This window comes from Dromiciops gliroides, chromosome 2 (genome assembly GCF_019393635.1).
Source record: "Dromiciops gliroides isolate mDroGli1 chromosome 2, mDroGli1.pri, whole genome shotgun sequence".
Lineage (NCBI taxonomy): Eukaryota > Metazoa > Chordata > Mammalia > Microbiotheria > Microbiotheriidae > Dromiciops > Dromiciops gliroides.
Window position 1 is genome coordinate 203623244 of NC_057862.1, and position 23445 is coordinate 203646688.

Sequence of the window (23445 nt, forward strand, 5' to 3'; positions counted from 1 at the left end):
AATTGTGCTTTAGGATGAGGATTTTAGCAGCTGTATTGACACAGATTGGAGAAGGGAATGGAATACTGGAAACAGGAGTCAGATTAGGAAACTGTGGCAATAGTCTCTAGGGGGAAGATGGGTGATAATACTATGAACTGTAATGGCTATCCCATGAATAGAGAGAAGTGGATGGGTGTGAGAGATCATGCCCAAGGTAGGAAAAACAAGATGTAACAACTGATTTTATATCATACTTTTCTACCTTCTGATATTTTGACACACGTTTGGAGTCCTTTCTGCCTCCTTGGCATTTCTTTGCTTATTTCAGGAAAGATTTCATTCTCCCTGTTAAGTTAGAGAAAAGGGTAACATTCCTGCTAATATTTTACCTTTTACTATATCTGGGTCACTAATCTCCATTTTATATGTAAGCACAATCATCATCATTTGACTCTGGATGAAACAGTTAAATTCTATGGATTTTCCTAACCTTAAAAACAGAACTAAAAAATAAGATAAAGAAATTGATTTTAGCCTATTGTATCAAATTTAGGAGATACCAAAGAGCACTTGGGATCCTTTAGTAGAACAGAACTAGAGAGTCTAACATCTATTTAGCAAGAATAATAGCTTAAGAGCAGAACCTACTATCTTTTTTTTGCCTTTCCCCCTCCCTGCCACTACTACAAAGGAATGCCCCACCCCAATCTCCCAGCAACAGATCTGTGACTGGTGACTAGGGGTTTCTGTCTCCCTGTCACTTGCTGGTATGCAGCTTCCAGCAACTTCAACTAAGGCCTTACTTGCTTGCATCATGCATCTCGTACCAGGTTTATAATAACCTCCCTTGATGAAAAAAATCTTAATTATACATCTGTGTAAAAGCAACAAAAAAGAAATAGAAGGAAGGACAGATATGGATACCTAAAGAATGCAGCTACAGAAATATAAATTGAATTGTATAGTAATGGGGAAAAAACCTAATGTTTACAAAGACATCACGCCTCATACAGAAATTATCTAAATACACACCCTCAAGAAGATTGAGCAGGAACTTTAGTTCTCATTGCTGGGTTCTAATGATATTTTCATATAGTTCATATTTTTTTTGCACTGAATATGGTGATTTTTATTGATGGCACATAATATAGGACTCTAGGCTTCTACCCCCACTCCAGGGGTACTTTGAGACAAGGATGTGAATGGGGCATGGAATCCACAGTATAGGAACATAGGTTAGGGATGTGGGATCCCCAGTAGTGGAACTCCTTCTTTGTCTGGACATAAAGACACATGGCTTTCCACTTTATTTCTTGGAGGTGTACTACCAGGTTTCTGTAACTGTAATTATTGTCATACCAGGAAATGAGCTTGAAAAAGTGGTCATTGAGGGCAATGCCAGTTCCAGTATCAAAGGTAGAAGAGTCAATGCTGCTGTTAAAGTCATAGGATACAACCTGGCCCACTATGTAGCCCAAAATGCCCTCCAACAGTCCCTCTGATGCTTGCTTCAGCACTTTCTTAATATTGTCATATTTGGCATAGAAAAACATGCCTGTGAATTTCCCATTCAGCTCAGGTGTGACCTTGCCTACAACCTTAGCAACACCAGTGAAGGTAGGGGTGATATTTTGGGCAGCACCATGCCCATTGTGCCACAGCTTTGCCAGAAGGGCCATGTACTATTTCTGGATAGCAATAATGGCATAGACTGTAGTCATGACTCCTTACACAATGACAAAGTTGTCATGAATGTCTTTGATCAAGGGGGCCAAGGAGTTGGAAGTACAGGAAGAATTACTGACAATCCTAAGGGAATTATCATATTTCTCATGATTTTCTCCCATCACAAACACTGGGTGTCAAAAGAAGGGACAGAGATAATGACCTGCTTGACTCCACCCTTCAAGTGAGCTCCAGCCATTTTCATAGTGGTAAAGACACTAGTAAACTTTGCAACATACCCGGCTCCAGCATCTCCCCATTTAATATTGCTGGGATCCTGCTCCTGGCAGATGATAATGGCTTTTCTATTCATCACCAACTTTATTTTCTTAGCCTTGACAATGCCCTGAATTTGCCATGGCTGGAATCATATTGGAATCATATAAACCATGTAGCTGATATCAATAAAAGGATCATTGATGACTACAATGTCTACTCTGCCTGAGTTGAATGCAGCTCTGGTCACTGTGCCCCAAATAGCCAAAGCCACTAACTCTAACCTTCACCATCTTGTTCCAGGGATGCAAATAAAGAAGCAGATACTGGCATTAAGCTTGAGAGAAGAGTTGAGAGACATGGTTCTTCATTTTTAAAGACCATGTAGTTGTATTTATTTGTTATCACATAAAAAATTTATTTGAAGTTTGTTAAACCAACTGAAAGGACAACAACACCAAAAATACCCAAATTTTGGGCAGACAGATGGCAAAGTAGATGAAGTGCCAGGCCTGGAGTCAGGACGACTAATGTTCCTGAGTTCAAATGTGGCCTCAGACACTTAATAGCAATGTGACCCTGAGCAAGTCACTTAACCCTGTTTACCTCATTTTCCTTATCTGTAAAATGAACTGGCAAACCACCCCAGTATCTTTGCCAAGAAAACCCCAATTGGGATCATGAAGAGTCAGACATGACTAAACAACAAGAACAAGACCAAATTTTAGTTTGTATCCTCCCCCAACCCCCAACCCCCAACAAAATTCATTTACATACACATATAACATATACCATTTTCCCATTAGTTGCCTGCTTTTGGCAATCTGTAGATACAGATTCTGTATCTTACAAATTTGAAAAGAGATTAATACTTATCTGCCAACAGGTTTGCAATCCTATTTTGTTTTGAAATTATACCAAATGAAATATGAGGCAAAACATTTGCGATTTGGTTGCTTCCCTCCAGTGTCCCAGCTCTTTATCCTGAATTTTGACTTCCAGTATTTTCCCCCAAAAAATGTTTTGGCAAAATTAGGGGTGTTTCCCAAATAATTCTACACAAGGGGCATTACTTTCTAAGGTGTGTCAGTACATGTAAGGGTGCCAAAATGCTCCTCTTGGCTGAGAATACATTTCATATTTTTCTGGTAAAACTGATTTTTTTATATCCTTCCCATGATATATTATCGATCTCTTCCTAAAAACTTCGCCCTTATCTTGTAGAGGGCTTTTTCCCCCCTCCTCCATTTCATTCCCCTCCCCCAAAGATGGGAGGGTGGAATAAGAATACAGTGTACTACAAAAATGTCTTTTAACAATCCTGGCAACACCCTCAATTTTTCTAGGCAGGCCTTCATTGTCAAACAAAAGACTGAAAATTATGGTTGTCTTCAAAGCTGAGAACAAGAACAGGAGAACTAATGCTCTGGCTGCATAAATAAGGAAAGCTCTTCATGGTCCATGAACAACAGTCTCACGCAAAGCTTCAGGTTTTGCACTAGGCTGAGGTCTACAGTGTGACATCATGTGACATGAGTATCTAATTTGCCTGAGTACTGCTCCCATATATGGCATTTATTTGAATCCAGAAACTGTAAGTCTAAATTAAGCACAGGCCTTAAGTTTCAAAAGAATGTTTCAAGTTCAGCTTATGTTTTATCAAGGAAATAAGCAGACTATTAATGTCTTTATCTTAGTCATGGGCCCTTCACTTTGATTTGACTCTATTCCTAACAATAATTTTAATCAGATCTTCTTCATGTTGAAGGTCATACATAGCTACCTGGCAGTGTTTGGCACATGCAACATGTCCAAAGGGCAAAACCATCAAGAAAAGTGGGGAAATAAATAACCATGGGTTTTGTTCACTTCAATTGAAACATTCTCTTCTAAAACTTGGAGAGAAGAGCCAAGCTAGAAGGTCAAAATGACAAACAGCAAGATAATAATTTATGAGTGTATTGTTTGGCAGATAAATGGCCCAAAACAGCAGCAAATCAAAATAGGTACCTGTGAGATCTCAGGAAGGGATAGGGGCATGATGTAGTTACTTAAATAATAAATGTCTGGGCAGGAGATGGGGCAGAGTCCTATAATCCCTGCTCCAGTGGCTGAGGAAGGTGAATCCCTTGAATTCAGAGGTCCTGAGCGGCAGATGGGCTAGAAGCTGAGTTCCCGGGAACAGGGGATCAACAGGTTCCTTAGGGAGGACAGATTGGTCCAGGTCAGAATCAGAGCAGGTTAAAGCTGATGTGCCTATCAACATTGGGATCAAGCCAGTGAGTAGCTGTATACTGAAAAGCCTGGTGTGATAGGGAGACATAATCTTTAAAACCAAGGAAAAAAAAAAGAGAGACAAAAACCTCTGAATTATTGTTCATTTATATGGCATTTGATCTACAATCTGAATTTCATTCCAGGAAGAAGTTTGTCTTATTATAGTTTAGAGACAGCTGGGTTTTCCATAAGCTGCAGTTTTAAAAAGAAAAGGAGTGGAACCTCTGAAAAGGAGACTTTATCTGATGACCATGACAGAAAAGCTATGAATTGATCTTTTTTGTTACACTATATTGTATAATGCCTAAGCCAATCAAAGTTCATCTGTTGTTTCCCTTTTTCTCAACATACCATGTCCCTGCCTATATGACTTGGCACACAGCTGGCCAATCCTAAGACTTGAATGATCTCCCTCCTCACTTTTTTTCTCATTGAACTTTTGGGTTCCTTCAATGTTCAACTCAGGTGCCATCTCATGGATGATAGCTTTCCTGATGTCACCAGTTTCTTAGTATATTTTGCCCTTTTGAAATTACTTTTTTATATAATTATCTGTGATATATGGTATATTCCCCCATAATAGAAAGTAAGCTCAATGATTGCTAGGGCCTTAGTTTTTTTTTTTTATCCTTGTATCTTTGAATACCTAGACATTATCTGCTAGAGGCTTAATAAATGTTTGTTTAATTAGTTTTGGAATCAATCCTGGCCCTTGGTCTTTTCATGCTCAACTTTGCACCACAAGTATAAAACATTCAAAATAGCCCCAATTATCTAATTATAATTGCCATAATTTTTTTGGTTTTTTTATGTGTGAAACATATTCCATATAGTCATATTTTATATAAGAAGACTCATATAAAAGAAAAATATAAAAGAAAGTGAAAATAGCATGCTTCATTCTATATTCAAACAATATCAGTTCTTTCTCTGGAGGTTAATAGTATGCTTCTTCATTAATTCCTTTGTATCTCTTTTGGATCATTGTATTGCTTATAATAGCTAAATTATCATAATTCTTCAAAGACGCAATATTGCTTTGCCTGTGTACAACATTCTCCTGGTTCTGTTCACTTCACTATTTGTCAGTTCATTTAAGTCTTACCAGGTTTTCCTGAAATTATCCTGCTTGTCATTTCTTATAGAAATAATATTTCTATAAGAACAAAACTAACATTCCACTACAATAATATGCCATAGCTTGTTTAGCCATTCCCCAATTGTTGGGCATCGTATCAATTTCCAATTCTCAGCCAATTCAAAAAGAACTGCTATAAATTATACAAATATGTGCTTTTCCCTTTTCTTGGATGTCTTTTGAATATACACCTAGCAGTGATACTGTTGGATCAAAGGGTATGCCTGATTTTATAGCCCTTTAGGCATAGTTCCAAATTTAGTTTGCCATCTTTTAAAGGTAAAAACAATAGAAATATAGTGACCTAAAGTATTTTCATATTTTCAATTGAATATTTAATGACAAAGTAGTGTATTTGCCAAAATCAAAATAAGTTATTATGCTTCTTGGCCACTAAGCAATTTTCATTGATTCCATACATACAAAGTTAATAAAAGTTATTTCAACCAACCACCTGTCAGACGAATTCAAAGTTTTAATCATTGTGTATCTTTCTTGGTATTCAATGACCTAGAAAAGTCTTTCCAGAAGCAGTTGGGTGATGCAATAGATAGATCACTGACCCTTAAGTCAGGAGGATCTGAGTTCAAATCTTGACCCTTACTAGCTGTGTGACCCTGGGCAAGTTACTTAACACTGATTGCCTCCCAAAATAACAACAAAACAAAAAGCCTTTATGAACTTATGGATCTGTGGTGGATCTAAATATTGTTATTTTTCACCTCACACATAGACTCTAGTTTATCAAAACTTACTGAATATATTCTACTTTCTCTTTGTGCTACTAATTCACGTTTGGCTTTGGAATTATGAACAAATAAGACCCAATGAATCCTCAAGGACATAGCAAAGAGACATTTAAGAGCAACGGAGTAAATCCTTTTCCTTCTTTAGTTTACTAGGAAAGAATTAATCACCAGCTATATAAGCAATCACATGACATCATCTACCCTTATCAGTATTGAGCAGTAGTTATTCATGCATGTGCTGCAACATCATTTGAGTCTCCAAACTAAAAAAGTTGAGACAGGGAATTTTTCTATGTGCAAGAAGTGTGTGGGAGGTAGAGAGGGTAAGAGGAAACATTTATTAAACACCAGCTATATGCCCAGCATTGTGTTAAGCCCTTTGCAAATATTATCTTATTGGATACACAATAACACTGTGAGAATGGTATAAGTATCATCCCACAGAGCTAGTAATTGTCAGAGGCTGGATTTTAACTCATATTCCTGACCCCAGGCCCAGTACCTTATATATTCTGCTACCTAGCTGCCTCTGATTTAGACCTGGAAGATACATTAGAGATCATCTGAAGCACTTAATCCAGGAACCTGAAGCTCAGATATGTTAGATAGCTTGTCCAGAGTCACAATGGTAATAAATGGCAGAACAAGGATTGAAATCCAGATCATAGAGTCATACATGTAAAGCTGGAAGTGACTTTAAAGACCATTCCCTCCACCCTTTTTTAATATGTAAGAAAGCTGGCATGTGAAGAGATTAAATAATGTTCCTGAGGTCACAGTCACATTGTCAGAAGTAGGACTTGAATGTTTCTGCTCTTTCTATTGACCTCCAATGCCTCCATTTTGATTGGTTAAGGATCATTATTCTCACTAACAATCCCTAGCTCCCATTCTAGGTGACATTTTTAGTAATACAACCATCTGCATGAGGCCTTTCCTGATCTCTCCAGTTATTAGCATTCTCTCCATCTTAAAATCATCTTTATTTCTGTGTATATACTTTATTTACAAACATAATACCTAGTTACATTACTGTGCTTGTTTTGTTTACCATCCTATCTCTTACCCCCACCTTATAAAGTAGATGCAACATGGTGGAAGGAATAGAGTGTTGAACTTGGGGGCAGAATGACCGGGGTTCAAATACTGCATCACAACCTTATTTTAATAGGTCTGTGATCTCAGGCAATCCACTATACTCTCTTTAGCATTAGTTTCTTTGTCTGTAAAAATCCAAGGGATTGAACTCAATGACCTCCTAGACCTCTTCTAGAGCTATATCTGTAATACCAAGATTCCTGATGTCAGGGTTGACTTACTTTGCATCTTGTTATGCTTTGTGCCAAGTATAATGCTTCACATATAGTAGGCATATAATAAATGTTCATCAAAGTAGATTGAATTTATGTGAATATCTGGAATTTCTGCTCAAATACTACCAAATTTGCTTGGCATTGGATATATAAACGTACTGAGAATTTATTGAATTGCTAGCCAGATTTCTTTTTCCCCATTGTCTTTTCTCCCTCATCTTAAGATTCCATATATCTTGCTCTTCTCTCTTCAGGCTTAAGATTCCATCTATCTTGCTCACTTTCTAAGGAGGATAGCTACTTTTATTTATTCTAACTTCTTCCCAGGGTGATGGTAAACCTTTTTCCTCTAAGTGAACCTGGGTTTTAGTTATTGCACCTGATGAGTTCAAGGGTTTCCTGTTCAGTAAGAGGCTAGAACTCCAACACATCTCTTTGTGAGTTTCACCTTCCTCCTTCTCACTCTATTTTCTAATCCACTGCCTGCAGAAAAAAAATTCCAGGTGTTCCTTAAACTCTCTGAATCACCTTCCTTAGTAATTTATTCATAATTTTGGTTACCCTTTGCGTGAAATTAATTGCATCAAGTTTCTTTTTTTCTTTGTCACTGAATTCAAATCATCCTTCAGTAGAATTCCTGGCTATGCGTAACACTTTTTTAAAACACCAACCCTCTGCAGAGAGGGAAGCCAAGGAATGTTATAGCACCATGAACAGAACGAGAAAGAAGAAGAACAACAAGCAATTGGGACTGTGATGCCATTAGCTGTCAAAGGGGGAAAAAAGGAATTCAGAAATACCTAGCAGAGTATGAGGTAAACAGCTTTGCTAAAGTTTCTTACTATATTTTGCATTTCCCTGGGGTGTCAATTTTATGAAACAAAATGATGGGATGATTTCTGTCATTTGAGAAGCTGTGTTAAAAAAAAAATTGATGCACTAGCAACAGCAAAAATGTTATGGTAGGAATCAAATTGGTGCTTCCATGCTGGCAATGAGCTGAGAACTGGTGCCTGTCATTACCTTTCTGAGTTGTGCTTTTCAAACTTGAATTTTTGGGAACTTTCATAGAAACCAGGATTAGTGGTAATAGGAAAATGGTGTATTTTCTAAACTTGGTTTTACATAGTTGCCAGAGTGTGCAGGAGAAAACTACTCATTATACCTAGAAGTGAAGACACTTTTAGGTCCAAATCAAGTAATTCAGAAAAAAAATATGGGTAAAGGAGGAGTGAATGCAAAAGGGACTGAGTTCTGTCATGAAAAAAATAAATGTTTTATCTCTAAGGCCTTTACCTTAGTTAAATTTTATATGTATGTAGATATAGATATAGATAGATATAGATAGATACACACACATGCACACACACACACACGCACATACAAACACACATATATGTATGTATATTTTACCAGACCTGTGCTTAAGGAAACCCTCAATAAGAAAACTCTTTCTTAATGCAGATCATTACCTGTTCAGTAATTTATAGTGTCAGAGAGTTTCCTGCAGGCATTGAGAGGTTATATTATTTGCCCAGGTTCTTCTTAACAACAAATGTCAGAGGGTGGACTTGAAGTCAGGTTTCCTTGACCCCTGAAGTCTTCTTCCTTTTTACTATGCCAATATACCTCTCAATTAAAAAAAAGTCCTAAAATTATCTACTTTGTAATGGTAAACTTTTTGCTTTCCAATAAGTAGAATGATGGTGGCTTTTTGTGGAACTCATGTTTTCTAGCAAGCTACAAATTATCCTAAGTGAGTTATCATAAGATAATAATTTTCATACTTATCAAGAGGGAAATATTCATACCATGAGTATGAGTTTGAGATTCTCTTCTATCAAAAGAACAGATAATTCAGTAGTAAAAAGATCTGGTCCTTATTTTATCTTACACCTGTGAAGCTAGCAGAAGCCTGGAATGACAGGTCAAAATTATAAAATCCATAAATGGGAAAAGGTAAAGAAAAATGATCATTACTTAAGAGTTGACAAGTATACTCAATTAAGTTGTGTTTTCAAATTTATTTCAGGAAGATTACGTGAATTCAATATATCCATCAATAATACTTATTGATTTATGGATATGGATGAAGTGAATTCCCCAAAGTCTTCTAGCAGTTATAAATCTATGAATCTCTGAGTGGTTCATAACCTTCTTAAAATGTTCCTCAGGGGCTGCACATTTCTGTACTTGAAATCCATCCAACTATGATGGCAGGAGGCAGAGAAAATATACAAGTTCTGGGATGAGCAAGATGAGATTTTAGATTTCTATTTATATTTTGAGGCTGGCCATAGCTGGACCAGAATTGAAAACTTGGTGAATCACAGTTGCTTCCTCACAGTGGAATAAAAAAAAATGAGGATTCCCATGGAAACTTAATTCAAAGAAGAAACCTCACCTGTCACTAAGGAACAAATACAAGATCAATGGATGCCATGATTTTTGTCTCTTTTTACTCTCTAAGATGATCGAGTGAATTATATCAGCTTTTCCATTCACAAATAAATATTCTTATGTTTCCTAGAATGTGAGCTCATTATTTCTATTGTGCACTTATTATGTCCAGATATAGATTTGGTCTTGCCTCTAACTTTTAGTTCTGGTAATTAAATAGTTGCAAGCTTTGGCTCAGTCCACAAGCATATATTTTATTTTGAAACTTCAATGTAGTATCAGTAGCATTCAAGAAAGTTCATGGTGGGACTAGAATTGGCTCCTCTATTTTTTCTACCTCTCACTGCTTACTAGGCCCCAATGTAGGAAACTGAAGAGCTTTTCTCAGTGTTGTATAGGCTGCTCCATGCCTGTCAGCTACATATTCTTTCTGTGATTATACACCTTGTTCTCATTGGATTTCCACTTTAAAGGGCTCTAGCCACAAGCACTCATTTATGTGAGCTTAGCTCTTCTAAAGGAGGAGTTCTTAACCTTTTCCATCTGTCATGGAACCCTGGGACCCCTTCTCAGTATAATTTTTTTTAGGTGCATGAAATACAATACAGAGGTTTGTAAAAGGAAATTTATTATATTGAAATACAGTTTTGAATATGTGTCTATATGTACATATATGTATGCATATATACACACAAATATATAAAGTTCATGTATATATGTGTGTGTACATGCATACATATATTTAGTTCATGGGTTCATATTAAGAACCTCTGCTCTAAAACTGACTGAACGTTTCAAATGAATCTCAATGAAATCTAGCAATTGTAATAATAATATCTTTAGCATCTTCCCTCATCTTTGGAGATTGTAGCCACATTGTTTCTGTTTTACTACATATTATCTTATAAAGGAGGTCTAATTATGGGTTTGCTGTTGGTTGATAATATGAGAACATCATGTTACCCTTGTTCTGCATTTAGAAACTCCCTCTCTTAACCCAAAATCCACAACAGCTCTACAATTCTTTGCATTCATGTAACAGTCTTTTATTCTGAAAGCTTTAAAGTCATATGACCCACTCTTGCCTCTAGAAAAAGGATTCCTAATTTGGGATCCTTGAACCTCTTAGGCATTTATAAGATTGAGTATAGGAGGTCTGTTAACTTGGATTAAAAATCATCTTTATTTCCATATAATTGATTTATTGTGTAATTCTATTTTATGCATTTTAAAAGTTCATTTGAAGAGGTCTCAGCGGAGACCTCACTGGGTTTCACCAGACTTGCAAAGGTGTCCAAGACAGAGAAATAGGTTAAGACTCCTGTATATTAATAAATATTTGAATTCCTCCAAAATCTGTTTCATATCACCTTTCTCAGACATTTCAAATGAGTCCTTTCTAACTATATTGGTCTTTGAGCTGTTTTTCTTTTTTTTCCCCCTCTTCTTTCTTTGTTTGTGTGGGTCAATGAGGGTTAAGTGACTTGCCCACAGCCACACAGCTAGTAAGTGCCAAGTGTCCATGGCTGGATTTGAAGTCAGGTACTCCTGAATGCAGGGCCAGTGCTTTATCCACTTCACCACCTAGCTGCCCTCTAATGAGCTGTTTCTTTAACTTGATATCCTAGCTCATAAGTCTATTAGAAGCCTTTTCTGTTCCTTTTAACTAATAAACTTACTTCTTATTAAAATGACTGATATTTTGCATCTCCATTATAGAACAGAATGGAAACTCTGTGAAGGCTGGGATTATTATTATTATTATTATTTGTTGTTGTTGTTATTGAATTTGTCTCTCTAGCATGTAGCATTCTTTCTTTCAGCAAGCACAGTGACTTTGCATGTGATAAAAGTTTAGTAAATGTTTGGTAAATCAAGTTGAATTTATTGAACATGTTAAACTAATTTTAAATTAATATCCAAATTTAAACAAAAAATAGTTTTTATACACACAAAGTAAAAAACATACTTATAACCATGTGAGAATAATGAGAAAAAATATACTCATAGCCCAGAATATTTTGTTAGTATATATTTGTTTGCATATTGTCTCCCCACCCTGAGCTCCTTAAGAGCAGACACAGCCTTTAGCCTTTCCTTGTATTCCCACCCCTTGACACAGTGTCTGACACATTGTAGATGCTTCATAAATGCTTACTGACTGACTGGATAATTCTATCCTCATTTTGATAGATTTTGTTTAGCATGGACATTCAGTAAGTCATATCTTAGAGAGGGCTATGTGTTTTAGAGAAAGGATATTATTCATAGCATGCTTATAAAATTTAATATCCTCCAATCTATATTTCTGGTGCCTCAAGAGGGCAATGATGAGTATATTGTGAATAAATATAGTCTGCAAATATTTGACCAAAGATAACTTTTGCTGGATAAGTGACAGGTAATATAACAGCTAGGAAAACTATGATTAGGAAAGTAGAGAGGCTTTTTTTTAATCTAGTGAGAACAAAGGATAAGAGATGGACTGCCCTAGTGCTATACTAGCAACTTTCCATCCTCTGAGATGCTTTGTCTCATTTTTTGTCCATTAGAACAAGTCTATACCTTTCTCGAAATCTTTGAAGTCTATTTTCCAAGATCTATTGCAGATGTCAGAGTATACCCAGATGTCCTCTTCTTTATCAGAGCTTCTAGAGAGAAGTGATGTATCTCCCCCAGGGTTCCAGCATTCACTCTAGCAACAAGCCCTTTCCTATTCATGAGTAGCAGATCCAGAATCAAAATTTCCCTTATTCATTCCTTCATCTTTTGAAGGATGAAATTATCACTAAGGCAAATCAAGTAGTTATTAGCTGCTCTTCCTTTTGTCAAAGATATCTGGATAATGAAGTTTCTTCATCAAAGCTAGTATTGCAACTTCTTGCTAGTCTGAACTGTTCCCCAAACTTTCATCTTTTTGTTTCCTTTCTGTCCAGTTTTCTGTTGTAAATTCCAGTGGCAAAATCATGTGTTTCTTCACTGACCATCAAATACTCACCATCATGCTTTCCCCCAACATTTCCTGGATTTCCTCAAATAAATATACTTTCTTAATATATGATGTTACATGATCCTCCCTTTTACCTTTTATATTTCTTTTGAATATTGTATGCCTACCTAGAGTCATGATCTAGTCATGTATTTTATTCTCTCAATGCTCACTGATCCAAATGAGATCACATCTACCTCTACACATTAGAACTGTTACTTCTTCTTAATTTTAGTGAATAGTATATAGAAATTTGAGTTCATGGGGTTTAATATTGGCCACTTTCTTAGATTTTTGTCTCTTGTGAACTCCTAGGTATCTCACCTGGTGTTCTTTCTTTTTTGTTCATTGAAACTATAATATCTACATGAGGGATACACATAAATAGTTTGTTTCTCCCCATCTCTAACATTTTTAGTTTAAAGTAGTTTATTTAGGTTTTCAGGACACCTAAAAATACATCTTTACTTGACTATATAAGGGGTACTCTATTTCTGGACACATATATGCCATTCTTATATTTTAAACTATTGTCTAGATATTCAAATCCCATTTTATAATCGGTACTTAATGCATGCTTTTCAGTTGAATAGATAGTCTTAAAATTTTATAGGTATATTACATATATTTTCTCACTTAAGACACATAATTATTTTGTGACATACTATAGCTATTGTTGTCTTTCTTTTATACATGAGAAAACAGAGGCTCAGGAGGTCAGGGGCTTGCCCCTCAAGGTTATAAAACCAAGTATACTCATTAACCTAGTAATACCATTACTAGGTTGGTATCCAAAAAGGGAAAAAAAGCTGAATTTGAAATTGAGTAGATGCCCATCAATTGGGGAATGGCTGAACAAATTGTGGACTGAGATTTTGATGGAACACTATTGTGCTATAAGAAATGATGAGCAGGATGCTCTCAGAAAAAACTGGAAAGACTTACATGAGCTGATGAAAAGTGAAATAAACTATATGAAAAGATAATCACCTGTGAATGACTTAGCTATTTTCAGTAATACAATGATCCAAGAAAATTCTGAAAGACTTATGAAAAATGCAATGACTAAACAAGAGATAGAGAATATTATGAAATGCAAAATGGATGATTTTGATTATATTAAATCAAAAAGGGTTTGTACAAACAGAGGCAATGCATCCAAAATTAGAAGGGAAGTAGAAAGCTGGGAAACAATTTTTGTAGCCAGTACTTCTGATAAAGACATCATTTCTAAAATATATAGGGAAATAAATCAAATTTATAAGAATCCAAGTAATTCCCCAATTGAGAAATGGTCAAAGGATATGAACAGGCAGTTTTCTGATGAAGAAATCAATGCTACCTATTTCCCATATGAAAAAATGCTCTAAATCACTATTGACCAGAGAAATGCAAATTAAAACAACTTTGAGGTACCGCCTGACACCTATCAGATTGGCTAATATGACAACAAAGGAAAATAATAAAGGTTGGAGAAGCTGTGGAAAAATTGGAACACTAATGCATTGTTGGTGTAGCTGTGAAGTGATCTAACCATTCTGGAGAGCAATCTGGAATTATGCCCAAAGGGCTATAAAGCTGTGAATGCCCTTTGACCCAGAAATACCACTATTGGGTCTTTTTCCCAAAGAGATCATAAAAAAGGGAAAAGGACCCACATGTACAAAAATATTTATAGCTGTTCTTTTTTGTGGTGGCAAGGAATTGAAAATTGAGGGGCTGCTCACCAACTGGGGAATGGTTGAACAAGTTGTGGTATATGAATGCAAGGGAATTCAATTGTGCTGTGAAAAACTGATGAGCAGGTGGATTTTAGAGAAACCTGGAAGGACTTGCATGAACTGATAATGAGTGAGATAAGCAGAACCAGGAGAACATTATAGACAGTATTATCAACATTATGATCAACTGTAATAGACTTGATTCTTCTCAACAATACAATGGTCCAAGATAGTTCCAAAGGACTCTCATGATAGAAAATGCTCTCCAAATCCAAAAGAAAAAAAAGAACTGTGGAATATAAATGCAGACTGAACCATAACTATTTATTTTTGGTTTTGGTGCTGTTGTTTTTTATTTTTTGAGTTTTTTTTTACTTTTTGCTCTGATTCTTCTCTTATAACATGACTAATGCAGAAATATGTTTAATTTTATTGTATATATATATATATATATAACCTATATCAGATTATTTGCTGTCTTGGGGAGGGGGGAGGGAGGGTAGGTAGGGAGAAAAATTTGAAGAAAGAAATCTTATAAAGCAAATGTCAAACCGATCTCTACCTATGAATTGGAAAGTATAAAATATTTTTATAATTTGAAAAAGAAAAAATGCAATCCATCTCCAGAGAAGACTGATGGTGTCTGAATACAGAATAATGCATAATTTAAAAAGGAAATTCATAGAGCCATTTCTATGTAACATAGCATTTTATATAAGAAAAATGAAATCACAGAGAAAAGAAAAATCAATACATAAAAAGTTTTAAAAGTATTGCAATATTCCACAACCACTTTTTTCAGTTGTGTCTGACTTTTTGTGACCTTTTTGGATTTTTTGGCAATGATACTAGAGTGGTTTGCTATTTCCATCTCCAGCTCATTTTACAGATGATGGGAATTAGGCAAACAGGATTAAGCAACTTGCCCATGATCACACAAATAGTAAAAAGTCTGAGGCTGGATTTGAACTGAGAAGATGAGTTTTCCTGACTTCCTGACTGCACCTAAATTGCCAAATCATACTCCATGGACTACTACAAAGAAAGTGTGGACAAAGTCTCTTATTGGTTTCTCTGAGGCCATGCCTGTTTTATATTGTCGTTTTTTGCTTCATAATTTTTCAGCATTAATTTTCAATTATTATTTGACACAATCTTTTCAAATTTAATAATATATTTCTTTATAGCAATTCAACATATATGTATGAATGCACTGCGTATGTCTGCGTGTATGTCTGTGTGTATATTGATCCTATTATGTGAAAGAAAATATAAAATGTCATTGACATTAATGAGTCAGGCAAGCCAGCTGAAAACTCTTAGCCACAACACAGAGGATCAACCCAGGCCTCTCTGTCCAGCTCAGCAGGTCCAGTGGCACAACAAACCAGACTGTAACGGCCTCCAGCCCATTGCAGAAGGCAGACTGGAAAGCCCTAACCTAAAGCCAATAGTCAATGACTAGACCAGGTCACTCAAGCCAGTGGGCAAGCCACTAGCACCTGAGGCCCCCGATGCAGAAGCCAGTACCCAGCCCCCAGGCCACATCACAAGAAGCTTGGGACATTGCCCCTGTTCCCCAGAGAAGAGCTCAACATTAAAAGTCACAGGACAGCCTAAAATGAGTAAAAAAAAAAAAACAGAAAGAACTATAATCATAGAAAACTACTATGGCAACAAGGTATATCAAAACAGGAACCTCAGAAGAGGACAACAATGTCAGAATGCCTACATGCAAAGCCTCAGAGAGGAAGATGAATTGGTCTCAAGACCAAAAAACCTTCTCAGATGAGCCCCCAAAACAGATTTTAAAAATCAAATAAGAGAGGTAGAAGAAAAATTGGGAAAAGAAATGAGTTGTTTGGTTTTTTTTTTGTTGTTGTTTTTTGTTTTTTTTTTTTAGTGAGGCAATTGGAGTTAAGTGACTTGCCCAGGGTCACACAGCTAGTAAGTATTAAGTGTCTGAGGCCGGATTTGAACCCTGACTCCAGGGCCGGTTCTCTATCCACTGTGCCACCTAGCTGCCCCAAGAAATGAGTTATGTAGCAGGCAATAGCTTGGAAAAGGAAGGACAAAAATTGAATGAAGAAAACAATTCCTTTAAAAATACAATTCGGGGGCATCTAGATGGCACAGTGGATAGAGCACTGGCCCTGGAGTCAGGAGTACTTGAGTTCAAATCTGGCTTCAGACACTTGACACTTACCAGCTGTGTGACCCTGGGCAAGTCACTTAACCCCCATTGCCCCACAAAAAAAATACAATTGGCCAAATTGGAAAAAACCCTCCAAAGGAAACAACTCTTTGGGGCAGCTAGGGGGCGCAGTGGATAGAGCACTGGCCCTGGATTCAGGAGGAGCTGAGTGCAAATCCGACATCAGACACTTAACACTTACTAGCTGTGTGACTCTGGGCAAATCACTTAACCCCAATTGCCTCACCAAAAAAAAAAAAAAAAAAAAAAAAAAAAAAGAAAAGAAAACAACTCTTTAAAAAGTAGGATTAGCCACATGGGAAAAGGGGTACAAAAGATACCTGAAGAAAACCATCCCTTAAAAATTAGTGCAAGCTAATTACTCTATGAGACATCAAGAATAGTAAAAAAAAAAAAAAGAAGAAGAAGAAGAAGAAGAAGAAGAATGAAAAAAAATTGAAGAAAATTTAAATATACCATTGGAAAAACAATTGACATCGAAAATAGATCCAGGAGAGATTATTTTTAAATTATTAGACTATTTGAAAGCCATGATATAAAAAGTGGCTGAACAGCATCTTTCAAGGAATTATCAAGGAAAATTGTCCTGATATCCTAGAACTAGAGTAAAATAGTAATTGCAAAAATCCACCAATCAACACCTGAAAGATGCCAAAATGAAAACTTCAAGGAATACTGTAGCCAAATTCCAGAACAATCAGGTCAAGGAGAAAATATTGCAAGCACTCAGAAAGGAATAACTCAAATATCAAGGAGCTACAGGCAAGATTACACAGGACTTAGCAGCTTCTACATTTATGGATCAGAGGACTTTCAATATGATATTCTGAAAGGCAAGTGAGCTTGGATTTGAACAAAGAATCAGTTACCCCGCAAAACTGCATATAATCTTTCAGAGGAAAATATAGACATTCAATGAAATAGGGGATTTTTAAACTTTCCTGATGAAAGGATCACAGTTGAAAAGAATATTCAGTATTTAAATACGAGACTCAAGAGAAACATAAAATGGTAAACAGCAAAGAAAAAACATGTTATTCAATATTGTTAAACTGTTTATATCCCTATGCATGAAGATAGTTCTTTGTTACTCTTGAGAACTGTATCTCTATTAGGACAGTTAAAAGGAGTATACAGACAGAGGGTGTGGGAATAAGTTGACTTTGATGTGATGATATAAAAATTAGTGGTTGAAAAAAGGACTGTACTGGGAGAAGAGGAAAGAGGGAAGCAGAATGGGGCAAATTATATCACATGAATTGATGCAAAAGACCCATTGCATTAGAGGAAAAGAAGGGAGATAGGAGGCATTGTTTGAACCTTACTCTCATTGGAATGGCTCAAAGAGAGAACAACATACACAGTCATTGGGTATAGAAATTTATCTTACTCTATAGGGAAGTAGGAGATGAAAGTGAACAGAACAGGAATAAGGGTGCTGATAGAAGGGAGGTGAGATTGAGGGAGGTAGTGGTCAGAAGTGAAATACTGGTGAGGAGGTGCAGGGTGAAAGGAGAGGGAGACAGAGAGTCAGAGAGAGAGGCAGAATCAGAGAGACAGAGACAAAGAGAAAGAGACCCACACAGAAAGAGCCAGGCAGACACAGAGAGAGACAGACAGACAAACAGGCAGACAGACAAAGATGGAGAGAGTGAGAAAAAAAGTATAAATGGGGAAAAATAGGATGGAGAGAAATACACACTCAATAATAAAAACTGTGAATATGAATGGGATAAACTCTCCCATAGAAAGGAAGCAGATAGCAGAGTAGATTAAAAACCAGAATCCAGGGGATAGCTAGATGGTGCAGTAGATAAAGCACTAGCCCTGTATTCAGGAGGAGCTGAGTTCAAATCTGGCCTCACACACTTGATACTTACTAGCTGTGTGACCCTGGGCAAGTCACTTAATCTTCATTGCCCCACAAAAGAAACAAAAAGCAAACAAAACTCAGAACCCGACAATATGATGTTTACAAGAAACACATTACGCACAGAGTAAAAGTAAATGGCTGGATAAGAATATATTATGCTTCATCTGAAATAAAAGAAAAAGCAGGGGTAGCATTCCTAATCTCAGACAAAACAAAAGCAAAAAAAAAAGTAGACCTAATTAAAAGAGATAAGGAAGGAAATTACATCTTGCTAAGAGGTACTACAGACAATGAAGTAATATCAATAATAAACATATATGCAGCAAGTTGTATATCATCTGAATTCTTAGAGAATTTAAATGAGTCACAGAGGGAAATAGACAAAAAAATCATGTTAGTGGAGGATCTCAACCTCCACCTCTCAAAACTAGATAAATCTAACCACAAAATAAATAAGAAGTTAAGGAAAAGAATAGAATTTTAGAAAAGTGAGATATGATAGACCTCTGAAGAAAATTGAATGACGATAGAAAGAAATATACCTTTTTCTCAACAGTGCATACATAGCACCTACACAAAAACTGAACATGTATTAAGGCATAAAAACCTCATGATCAAATGCAAAAAAGCAGAAATATTAAATGCATCCTTTTCAGGTCATGACACAATAAAAATTACATGTAATAAAGGGCCATGGAAAAATAGATTAAAAATTAAATAGAAACTAAATAATCTAATCCTAAAGAATGAGTGGGACAAACAACAAATCATAGAATCAATAATTTCAAAGAAAATAATAATCATGAGACAATATACTAAGATTTAGATGATTCAGTTCAAGTGATTCTTAGGAGAAATTCTATATCTCTAAATGCTTACATGAATAAAAAAAAGAAAGTGGGGATCAATGAATTGGACATTTGACTAAAAAAGCCAGAAAAAGAACAAATTAAATATCCACAAATACTAAATTAGAAATTCTGAAAATTAAAGGGGAGATTAATAAAATTGAAAGTAAAAAAATATTTAACAGATAAAACTAACATCTGGTTTTATATAAAAAATAAAATACATAAACCTTTGGATAATTTGATTGAAAAAAGAAAGAATAAAAAGAACCACTATCAAAAATTTAAAAGGTGAATTCAAAGAGGAAAGTAAAGTAATAATTAAGAGCTATTTTGCCCAACTGTATGCCAATAAATCTGACAATCTAAGTGAAATGGATAAATATTTACAACAATATAAATTGCCCAGATTAACAGAAGAGGAAAGAAAATGCTTAAATAACCCGATTTTAGAGAAAGAAATTTAATAAGACATCAACATGACCTTCCTAAGAAAAAATCTCCAGGGCCAAATGGATTTACAAGTAAATTCCACCAAACATTCAAAGATCAATTAATCCCAATACTAAATAAACTATTTGAAAAAAATAGGCAAAGGAGTCCTACCAAATTCCATTTATGACACAAATATGGTTCTGATTCCTATGCCAGGAAAAGCCAAATCAGAGAAAGATAATTATAGACAAATTTCCCTAATGAATATTGATGTAAAAAATAAATAAAATATTAGCAAAGAGATTAAAACAAGTTTTCATGAGGATAATATACTACAGTGAGGTGAGATTTATGATAGGAATATAGGGTTGATTTGATATTAGGAAAACTATCAGCGTAATTGACCGTATAAACAAGAAAACTAACCAAAGTAATGATTATCTCAATAGATACAGAAACATTTTTTTTGACAAAATACAGCACCCATTCCTATTAAAAACACTAGAGAGGATAGGAATAAATGGAGACTTCCTTATAATGATAAATGTTATCTATCTAAAACCATCAGCAGGAATTATATGCTACGGGGATAAGCTAGAAGCTTTCCCAATAAGATCAAGGATCAAGCAAGTATGCCCATTATAACCGCCATTATTCAATATTGTACTAAAAATGTTAGCTTTAGAAATGAGAAGAAAAAGAAATTGAAGGCATTAGAATAGGCATGAGAAAACAAAACTGTCACTCTTTGCAGATGATATGATGGAATACTTACAGAATCCTAGAGAATCAACTGAAAAACAGCCTGAAATAATGAACAACTTTTCAAAGTTGCAGGATATAAAAAACCTACTTAAAAGATTAGCATTTCTGTATATTACCAAGAGAGCCCAGTAGCAAGAGGTAGAAAGAGAAATTCCATTTAAAGAATCAGTAGACAATATAAAATATTGGGAGTCTACCTGCGAAGACAAACCCAGGAACTCTATGAATATTAGAGTTTTATTATTTTATTAGAGTTCTCCATTAAATAATAACAAAATTCATCTGGAAGAATATGAAGGTAATTAATGAAAGAAATGCAAAGGAAGGTGGGCCTAGCCATACAAGATCTAAAACTATATTAGAAAATGGCAATCAGGGCAGCTAGATGGCACAGTGGATAGAGCAACAGCCCTGGATTCAGGAGGACCTGAGTTCAAATCTGGCCTAAGATACTTAACAATTACTTACTGTGTGACCCCGGGCAACTCGCTTAACCCTCATTGCCCTGCAAAAAAAAGAAAAAGAAAAAAGAAAAAAACAGAAAGTGCCAATCATCAACACTATTTGGGAATGGCTAAGAAAAACAGGGGTGTATCAGTGAAATTGGTCTGGTGCATAAGACACAACAGTAAATTACTGTAATAATCTACTATTTGATAAACCAAAAGATTCAAGCTTCTGGGATAAGAATTCAAACACAAAATTCTGGGAAAATTGGAAAATAGTATGGCAGAAACTAAACATAGACCAACATCTCACACTGTATATCAAGATAAGGTCAATAGAGGTATATGATTTATACATAAAGTGTGATACCATAAGCAAATTAAGAGAGCAAGGGAGAGTCTACCCATTAAATCTATGGAGTAGGGATGAATTTATGACCCAACAAGAGATAGAGAACATTATGAAATTCATAATGGATAATTTTGATTACATTAAATCAAAAAGGATTTAAACAAGCAAAACTAATGCAACCAAGAATAGAAGGAAAGCAGAAAGCTGGGGGAAATTTTTACAGCCAATGTTTCTAATAATGATCTCATTTAGCAAATATATAGAGTATTAAGTCAAACTTTAAAGATTATAAATCATGTCCCAATGAATTGATAAATTATCAAAAGATGTGAATAGGCAGTTTTCAGATGAAGAAATTGAAGCTATCTATAGTTATATTAAAAATATTCCCTAAATCACAATTGATTAAAGAACTGCAAATCAAAACAATCTTGTGGTACCACCTCACAACTAGTAGATTAGCTGATATGACTGAAAAGGAAAATGGTAAATATTTGAGATGTGGGAAAATGAGAACACTAATGCATTGCTTTTGGAGTTGTGAACTGATACAACCATTCTGGAGAGCAATTTGGAACCATGGCCAAAGGACTATAAAACTGTACATACCCTTTGATCTAGCAATACCACTACTAGGTTTATATCCCAAAGAAATCATAAAAAGGGAAAAGGATCCACATGTACAAAAACATTTGTTGCAGCTCTTTTTGTGGTAGCAAAGAATTGGAAATTGAGGGGATTGCCCATCAATTGGGGAATGGCTGAACAAGTTGTGGTATATTAGTGTAATGGAATATTATTGTGCTATAAGAAATAATGAGCAGACAGATTTCAGAAAAACCTGGAGTTACATGAACTGATGCTGAGTGAAGTGAGCAGAACCAGGAGAACATTATATACAGTAACAGCAATACTGCATGATGACCAACTATGATAGACTTTGCTCTTCTCAGCAATAAAATTATCCAAGACAATTCCAAAAGACTCATGATGGAAAATCCTATGCATATCCAGAGAAAGAACTAAGGAGTCTGAATGCAAATAGAAGCATACTATTTTCACTTTTTTTGTATTTTGTTTTCTCTTTCTCATAATTTTCCCCTTTTATTCTGAGTCTTCTCTCACAATATGACAATTGTGGAAATATGTTTAACGTGATTGTTCATGTCTAACCTATATCAGCATGCTTGCTGTCTTGGGAAGGGGGAAGAGGACAGAGGGATGGAACTCAAAATTTCTAAAAATGAATGTTGAAAACTATCTTTACATATAATTGGAAAAAATAAAATACTATTGTTAGAAATAAAAAAGAAAGATATACCTAGCACATATTAGGCACTTAATAAATTCTAATTATAACTAGTCTGAGGAGAGAGAGAGCAATAGTATCTATGGCATTTGAAATGATTTTTTGGAGAAAGGTTATAACTAAATACTTTGAAAAATAAACTTGAGCACTCAAGTTATTGGCTTGCTTGTCCTATCCTTTAAGAGAATACTCATACAAAACCGTCTTTCACTTGCCTCTTCCCCCTTTTTCTCCATATAAATATTTTATTATTTAGATATAGTTTTCAACATTTGTTTTTATAAGATTTCTAGTTTCAAATTTTTCTCCACCTCTCCCCTCCCTCAACCCTCCCCAAGACAGAAAATAATCTGATATAGGTTATATATGTACAATCACATTAAATATATTTCTGCATTAGTCATGTTATGAGAGAAGAATCAGAGCAAAAAAGAAAAACCTCAAAAAGGAAAAACAACAACAACAACACCAATAGAAATAGTGTGGATTGATCTGCATCTAGATTACACAGTTCTTTTTTGTACATTTGGGTTCTTTTCTTTCTTCTATGATCTCTTTGGGATACAGACCTAGCAGGGGTACCACTGGGTCAAAGAGTATAAACAGTCCCATAGCCCTTTGGACACAGTTCCAAATTGCTCTCAAAGAATGGTTGGATCAGTTCACAGCTCCACCAACAATGCATTAGTGTT

At 35.4% G+C, this 23445-nt stretch overlaps 1 pseudogene; it reads right to left on the bottom strand.

Moving 5' to 3' along the window:
* Positions 1–1145: 1145 nt before the first annotated feature.
* Positions 1146–23445, bottom strand: part of LOC122738571 — a 30121-nt pseudogene continuing 7821 nt past the window's right edge.